This window comes from Lepisma saccharinum, chromosome 9 (assembly GCF_977018435.1).
Source record: "Lepisma saccharinum chromosome 9, izLepSacc3.1, whole genome shotgun sequence".
NCBI lineage: Eukaryota > Metazoa > Arthropoda > Insecta > Zygentoma > Lepismatidae > Lepisma > Lepisma saccharinum.
The window spans coordinates 85769123-85778086 of NC_139237.1; the positions used below are offsets into that span (position 1 = coordinate 85769123).

The 8964-nt window shown below is 37.2% G+C and overlaps 1 protein-coding gene across 1 annotated transcript in view; it reads right to left on the reverse strand.

Moving 5' to 3' along the window:
- Positions 1-6379, reverse strand: part of LOC145992219 (cholesterol transporter ABCA5-like) — a 100841-nt gene extending 94462 nt beyond the window's left edge. Inside the window, exon 1 of the mRNA XM_083128545.1 lies at positions 5751-6379. The gene's annotated coding sequence lies outside the window, so the exon portion shown is untranslated. The remainder of the gene's footprint in view (positions 1-5750) is intronic.
- Between the last annotated feature and the right edge of the window lie 2585 nt (positions 6380-8964).

Here is an 8964-nt window from a genome sequence, read left to right on the forward strand (position 1 = left end):
ATGAGCAATCTTCCGTTGAAAATACAAATTGTTTAGGAGCTACGTATAATGTTCTACTGCTAAGTGAACATCATACGTAAGTAAAGTACATCTACTGCTAAGTTCCTGGTTGTAAAAATTACTGTTTTTGTAAGTGCATCAAGTGTTTGTTAGGTTCTTTCAAAATTACAGCTTTTTTGATCAAGAAAATCATTTTCATTTTTTAGCCCATCGAAAATTATGATCCTGATTTTCAAAAGACTCTCAATGAAGTTGTTTGAAATTTTAAAAAAAAAGAACTTATCAAAAGAGGTACCACTTAAAGTCCTTTACAATTTAAAATGCCTGAGGTGGCCATATGCCCAGGCCTATATTTATATATGTGGAAGACTAGGGTAAATATCGCCAGCCCTCCTCCCCTTTATTCAAATTTCAGGTAGAAGATTCAGGCTAAGTTGTCAGCTAGTCAGTCATATTCTGATAAATTTAAAATATTTTCCCAATTTTGTAACTCTCTTCAATTTTTCAACAGTGGACCATTTTCCATCTGGAGGCCGGAGCTGTAGCCCCCAAGGCACCTAAATCCGAGCCTGTCTATGCCACTCGAGGAGTGAAAACTTAAAATATCACGTATCGACCTATCATATACAGTTTATGCATTGTCGTTGAAATTTTGTGCATTTATTTCACCTGTTCCGAAGTTTCAGGCTCATTTGTATACGACAGTGCTTTCAGTAATATGCCTAGAAATTTCGTCTATTACTTATATTTTATCAACCAGTCCTATATTTTGCCATAATTAGCCACGACTGACTTCTTTTTCAGAAAATCCACGCCAAGGGTCCCGGGTTCGAATCCCGGTCGGGCTTGTGTGTTTGTGAATGTCCATTCATCAATTTCATCATTTCATCACTCATCCCCATCTTCGCAAATTAGCCAAGAGGCACAAAACGCGAAGTAAAATAAACTAAATCAATCAATCAATCAATTTTTCAGAAAATCCGGGTCAAACAAGGGGAGAGGGTCGTGACCTCATGAACCACCCCCCTCTCTGGGTACGCCCCTGAGTGCATTTAGATTTTATTGAATGCAGCAGATGACGGTGAAATGTCTGTAAAGTGGAACACGTGTTAGGAAAGGTATCTCATTAGAGGTAAAAATGTTACTCAATCGGCTTTCGTATGGCGACAGTAATTTATGCTTGTGTCGCTGCGTGGCGCGACGGTCACGAAAAACTGAAGAGAAAAATATCCCAAGGTGCACCATCTGCGTGATCTGCGATTCGATCGACTTGCTCGAAATGGCAGGTATTACTGAGAACTTAGAAATGGTTCAAATAATGACCTATTGACCTACCACTTGGATAATTGTTGGCACACTTTTAAGTTGCGGAAATTACAGAGATCAGAATGAGTACATATGAGACTCATCTTCAATTAATTAGATCATCCACCTAAACGTTTGTCCTATTCCGGTTTCTATGTCAAATTCGAATAGAGAATGAATCTTGGATCAGTGTTCCCCAACTTTGGGTCGGCGACAGTGGTCAAAGGGGTCCGCCCCTATTCCTTATTATTTTATTCATCTGTGCAAGTTGTATAGACGTAAGGGGAAATATCTATGAAATTAGATTAGTAACATCGTGTATGCCTTTTATTATACCATCTGTATAATGAGTGGGGAGACTGGGGTAGGGGATTTTTTTTTTGTGTGTGTGGGAAGCCACATTTGGTATAATATTACACAAAAAAAGTTAATATGTTGGCTGAGAAAGCCTGTATCTAATCTTCCCTGTTTGGTGAGAACTAAGACCGACAACGAGCTGGCACTGTCAACACCAGAAAGCCAAAGAGTTGAAAATCTGCAACATTATTCATGTTCACTTTCCAAAGAACTTTTAAAATAAAATTTGCGAATACAAGTCTTGAATTGCCGCAAAAATTAAGAATACTATATAAAATTTTGAGTTGTTTCCAGATTCATTTTTAAGCAGGCCCTTTGTATGAAACAAAATTTGTTTCGTGACATTTCTAGAAGGGCAATAAAATACTTAATACTCTTTCCAACAATACAGCTGTTGACAATTGAAATATACGAATACGTTTGTTAGCTCTCTTCAAGTAAGAAATATACTTAATACAGAACCAGATCTTTGTTTAAAATAGCCTCCTTGGAGCCAGAAATCCGGAATATGTAATTTTTAAAGCAACACCTTCATATTTACCTCCTAACTGTGCACAATGTGAGATTTTCATTACAATATGCAGATAACATACATGTTCACTACTGTGTTATATCAATGTACCTCTTGAAACTTCTAATTATCAGTTTTGATAATAGCACAAAGATCCGAGAAACTAAACAAATCAAATGAAAACGCTAATGAAACTAAAACCTTTACGTTGGTGCTGATAATGGCTTATGTGCATAAGCTCTTTTGAAGCATATGTTATCTGGACATTCTACTGAAATGCAAATCCTAATGTTAAGTCTCATGACTTGTATCAAACCTGGTTCAATCAATTACGCACCGTAGCAAATACTTTTACTGTGTTTCATTGACGTGAATCATTATTCTCGCGATAAGACGTCATACTGTAGATAATAGAAAATGTTAGATTGATAATCCACAACCAGCATGCGTCAGCGCAATGCCCTGATCTTATTTCTGTTTGTAAAAAAGGGTTCGCTGATAATGAACCTGATTTGCTTGAAGACAATTCGGGATCAATCAGTGTCCTTAATTATCAACAGACAAAAAAATATAAATTGCCTTGTTTGTAACAGTGCAGCCATAAGATGAAAGTGATTTCCATGTTTAATGTTTCCTTGGAACTTTTTATGAGAATGTATCCTGAAAGTTCATCAGCTCACTTAACTTGTGTGTTTATAGGTTGTAAATCCTTAAGAAACAACGAGCATTCAGTACCGTATTGTTAGTCTAATTACTATTTCAAAATCACGCAAATCATGTGGGAAAATCTGATTTGAGTGTTAACGTCAAGAACATATAAAGCTTCACAAAAGACATGTGACCGAAACTCAGATCGATAATACGTTAGCATAATATAGGTAAAGTTCCCCGTATATATAGCACCGCGCCATGAAGGCACATTTTCGGGGATGTGGGGGGGGTAGGGCCCCATCATTCTCGATTTCTGCCATTTTGAAGGTGATGTGATCAGCACCACCGTCCGGCCGCCTTTACCCCCAGGGTTGCCCCCCGATACCTGTTGATTTGAGGTTGGATGAGCCCCAGAGCCACTTTATCCTAGGACACGTCCTGAAAAATTCAGACCTTAGATCATCCATACCGGGAATCGTACCCGGGTTTCCCGCGTGGCAGAAAAAAAATAATTGTGAATCCTAAAAATCTGAATCGCAGAATTATTAATTATGATCCTTTTGCATGATACTTATTTAAATTTACGTGCTTTAATCTCTAATCTTGTAATTCTGCACTCTGTACAACTCTGTGGTTTTTGTTTAGTTCAGTTTTACTCGCACTGAGAAAATCTAATAAATCTTGTAATTGACCTACAAATTGATATGTTGTCGGTGCAACCACAGATAAAGATATATCTTTATCTGCGGTGCAACTTCAACGGCAACTAATGCAAATTATTGTGATGAAGTATATTATAAAAACACATCGTGTTCAAATCAAGGATGCCTTCACTTCCAAAATTAATAATCAGTAGGGAGCGGAAGTTGATGAAATTTAATATTTTTTCTGACATATCGGACACGATGCCCATTAAATATACACAATATTACACTTCGTCTAGAACCCAAAAAGGTAATTTTAAAGAACTTTTTTTGCATTTTTTGTCAATTTTCAGGTTTTAGGTCATTTTTCCCGATTTTCCCGTCATTTTTCGCAATATTCGGTGTATTGTTTCGTCATATTTTGTCACTTCTTTCATTTTGGTAATATTCTTGAGTCTTTTCACCAAGATGATCATAGGCCTATATATATCTCGCAGGATTGAAATTTACGAGCAAAAGAAATGCTGAACTGGTGACAGTCTTTGTTGTGTCGGGGGAAACGACTTCTTCATTAAATTGTTTTAAAATTATTCGGTTGTTTCCATTGGAAATCCTAGTTGCATATTTTAATTGAATGTGCATGTGGTATCATTTGGTGCCTTTTTTTAAAGCAAGATTGCACTTTGTTTAATTTCCTTTTCATTTCAATTTTTAACCTGAAACTAACAAATTTAATGGTCATTTCTTGCATTTTTTAGGACATTCTATAGGTCATATACCTATTTTTTTAGGTCATCAACTTCCTTCCACTCCCTAATATTTAGTCTTAAATCAGCAAGGCAGCAGGAGACCCAACATCGATTTGGTATTCCCCGTAATTAATTTCTTCCCGATACAAGTGGCGCCGGTCAGTCATGTGTGAAGGTGGGCTCGACACAATCTTGATTGGAGCATATTCCGACCGACAGAAATTCCGAGAAACTTATATAAAAAAAATTCGTAATATCAGAGTTATGTTAACTACATTTTAACTAATGGCAGGTGGGAGAGAGGAAACTAACGAAAGAAATAGTAATTTTTCATTAGAAACAGTTTCCCTTTCCGAATTAAAGCGATAAACAATTCAATTGAAGAATACTAATAAGAAATTTAATAAAATACAGTGATAGGAAAAAGTATAATTTTAAATATAAAGCATTCAATAAAATGTGTCTTGCAAACTAATAAATATTGAATTAATAGGTATGTCAAACTTTTTTTTAACATTAATTTCATATTGAATCTTATTTTTAAAGAGGAATCTTAATGTAATAGTAAATTATGTTATTCCACCTTTTGCTAGCCGGTGGAAACACGTAGTTGTTCGGATCCCACTTTAAACTGTACGTCCAGTTCGGATTAGCCTATGTGTGCATGAAGTGAGCTTAAAACAAAAAGAACAAACCCCACGTTCGTTTCTTAGATGCAAAATTGTTGCATAATATTACATTTTCTTTAATGCACGTTGAAACAACGTTGTTACATTGAATATATAATGATTAGAAAGCCTAGTTGATCTATGCAACGAAATATTAATTAAAATAACGAATAGATTAGGCCTATATAGGGGTTTCAATGGACGGCTGCAACTCAGTTTTCGTAATGGAATATCCCAGTTAGATATGTTTCTGAAAAATGTTACTTGTTGGTATTAGCCACACAATCAAAATGTACGCATAATTGACCTGGTACCTAAATAGGGATACAAGAGGTGAGTATAATATAGTGAAAGCTGTAACAGGTCAGGTTGATAGGCAAATTTGCAAGAATTTATCAAACTATCGCAGAAATGTTTGCCAGCGAAGAAATCACGGTTTTATAGCCGGCTTTATCAGTGTTTACATGTGCATTTCTGGTTTTCGTCACGCGTCTTGAACATTTCTTACAAGCTGTGCTGGAAACAAACATCTCCTTTCCGAATTTACCTTCCTCTTATGTGGAATTTGTGTTAAGCTTTGCAACTACTTTTCTATACATTCACGAGTAGAAATGTACAAATGGAGAACAGTTAATCTGATTCCGTATTAAATGTCATTACAACCTAACCTATTACAACCATAACTACTTTGACATTATCATAACGACATGTTAAATCGATTTGCTGCAGCACATCTCTACAACAATAAACAGCGATAATATAAAGTGAATAACCGAACATAAATTAAACATAAATCTTGCATGTCGCAACTGTCTCAACGACACAGCTACGTAAAGGTTTAGAAAGGAAGCAACAAGGTACTTACGTGATACGAGAGTGCTTTGAGGAGGCTTTATAAGAGCCAATAATGTGATTTTTACGAGTATTTCCGTAAACAACGAATGTGTGCTTGCGAGCCATCTTTCCGGGGCGGTGCGGCAACCAAGACTGCGCACATTTCACATTCAACTGTTTCTACTGTATCGATTCAACTTGCGTTATTGATCCGGCTCCCTGTCGCAAGTCCATCCACACGAATTCGTACATACATGACTTGTCTCTCCCCCGATTTCCACCTGGAAACAACCACAGAAGCACAGATTCACTTTAACACTATTTCTCGACACTGATTTTCTCTTCTAGAGACAATTTATCGACTTAAAGGGTGTGGATCGCCCTTGCACCTGGCCGGGATGATGAACGTAGCGATAAGCTGACTTGAATTGTCAGATTTGGCATTTGCCCATGTAGCTGTTGTCTAGGCAACACTGCGAAAGAATAAAGGTTGAGAAGAGTAGATAGTTTTCGTGCCCTGTATGTTTACGATTGATTTGTGCCTGTTTCGTAGCGTTGCACAGCACCAACGTTCTAGCAACGGAACACCTAGAACTTACGTCCACCTCTACCTGCCCGAACACTGCGAGTGCCAAGCGCACGGAACCTTTCGCTACACGGTGGCTGTTTCACGTGAATTGACTAGGCAGCCACTCACGGAAAATACTGGGATATGGGTAGACGTCAGTTTCGACGTCACAGCCTGGCTTCTTTAATCTGAAAAGCAACCTTGACAGATAGTGCAGTTCCGTCGACCCTGGTGGCCCTTTGTGGATCAGGAACTACATTTTAACCTGTTGGAGCTATGTTTAGAGCCCCCACACACGATAAACAATTGTTCACTGAATTGGGTTATTTTACGTTGCTTTTCTTTCACTTTTGGCTAACCGCAACGATTCGGATGGGTGATGATGTGACTAAATTGATGGACACTCACAAAGAACACCCACGCCCCGGTCAGGATTCGAACCCGGGACCCCTGGCTAAGTAGCGTAGTGATAACAACTCCGTCTCGGAGGTCGGCGCAAGATAAATAAGTTTTCCCAGAACAGTTACTGTGCATAAATTGCCTTTAAAATCAAACACAAGATCACAAACAGGCCGACTTACAAATGTAAAGTCAAACCTAACCGTCATTTTCGTAGAATAATTTATTTCGTCTCGGAAGTACCTCTTTTCTCAAAAGCCTCTACGGGGACCCCTGGTAGGAGTTTAGTTTAACATTAAAAAATAATAGTAGATTTGCTTTCAAATTTCTACACAAACAGGACTTGTTGAAATACGTTTGTAGATATACTCGTACATTATTGTTTTTCTTGTATAAAGCGGTACCGAATTGCATTCTGTTCAAATTTAATATTTTTTCTTCCCTTCGTATTCGTCGTTTCTACTTTTATGTATTTCTTTCTCCGTCTATTTCTGTTTCATTGTATCTTGCCTTTTTGTCACTTCTTTATTGACAGTGTCATTCTAATTCGGTTTCTTATTGATTATTTCTTTTCACCACTTTTCTGTTTTTCATCTTCATTCTTTTCGTTTCTTCTTTTTTCTTTGTTTCTGTCTTTTTATTTTCTGTTTAGTCCTACCTATATTTCATCTTCCATTTTCACCCAGTTCTTTGTTCTTCTTTACCCATTTCCTTTCTTACTTCTTTCTTCATTTTCCCTTCTCATATATCCTTTTCACCTTTATTCTCCCTCGGTTCCTCTTCTCAACCATTTCCTACTAATGCACCTTTTAACGCTTCATATAAGAGGAAGAATATGTAACTGTTGACAAGCAGCAGAGCAAGACATCACATCCCTTCCTTTATTCTTAGACACGCTGTCGATTAATTCTACTCACAAAATGTTTTCGAAGCTGTGCAGCGATTTAATCATATTTTCGAATGAATATACATTCTCCTCGTCCTTACCTTGCACCGTCAAGTTAATATTGCTTATCTTTTAGCCTGTTTTAACGTATTCGTTTCTTCCTAGTTTGTAGCTGTGATATCGAGTATCGCCTCGAAATGCGATACAAGACCGACAACACCTTATGCTGTGTTTTGGGGAGGCAAATTTGAATTGCATAGTTAGTTAGTTGGTTATAAACCTTAATATGGTTTAAATTATACATATTTTTCAATATCTTAATAACAGTCATTACATAATATATTAACCAAACACACACACATTACGTACATTACGTATACAATTTCTGTCCCGCATTAAATTTTCCCTTACATATAGTAGTCGTTTTGAAGAAATATATAATAATTTTTATTATTACATTTATATTTAACTTAGTTTATATCTCCATAAGTCTAGGAAGATGAACCCGATTGTGGAAAGTACAAAATTTTGAAAATGAAAATAATTTGGAGGTTTCTTTTTTAAAATTTTAAAGTAAAATGTCCGCTACAGCACGAAAATTTTTCGTGGGGAAGTTTCGGGAGGCAATGTTCACTTAGCCCCCCCCCCCTCCCCTAGCTACTGCCATGATTAATTTAAAAGAATTACAATGCTACCTAGCCAGTGCGCATATGTGTTAATTTATTTACACATTATAGAATAATGTTGGTCATAATTTAACTCGTCTAAGTCTTAAAACAACGACTTTCACAAACTGGAAATTGGTGTATGTCTGAAATCTTAGCAAGGCCACCAAACGGTGCCAAGTTGTAGTCAAAACAGTGTGGACTATGTTAGGAATGGCTAAATGGCTTTCCAAGAATTTCTACGGCAGGAACATTCACGAAAGGGGCTACCATTGTGAAGTAATACTAAATATACTCTCAGCTTTGGCGGGCACCTTCAGTGCTACCAACTGTTGGGAATATCGCAATTCGCTGGGTTATAGAGAACAGATAATTGCATCCCAGCTGCCACCAAAAATGATTTGGAATTGACAGGCAACGGGATTATTCGTATAACGTTCGGCTCTGTCGGACAGAATTGAAGGTTTATCTGCAAAGAAATGGCAGATACATTATCGTGGACCGTCGGGAGTCTAAAAAATGTCAATTGTTTCGAGTTACAGCGATCCGTGGGCAAGTAATATTCGCAGTTGCATTCTCGTACAGGACATTTTGCTCTTGCACTAATTTTAATTGTTGTGTCCATTGTCGTCGCCACAGTATAAGATATGGGGTGCATCCAATCCTTCATGAGCAGTTTCCACATTTATAGTGTGTGTGTGTGTGGAGAGAGAGAGAGAGAGATGAG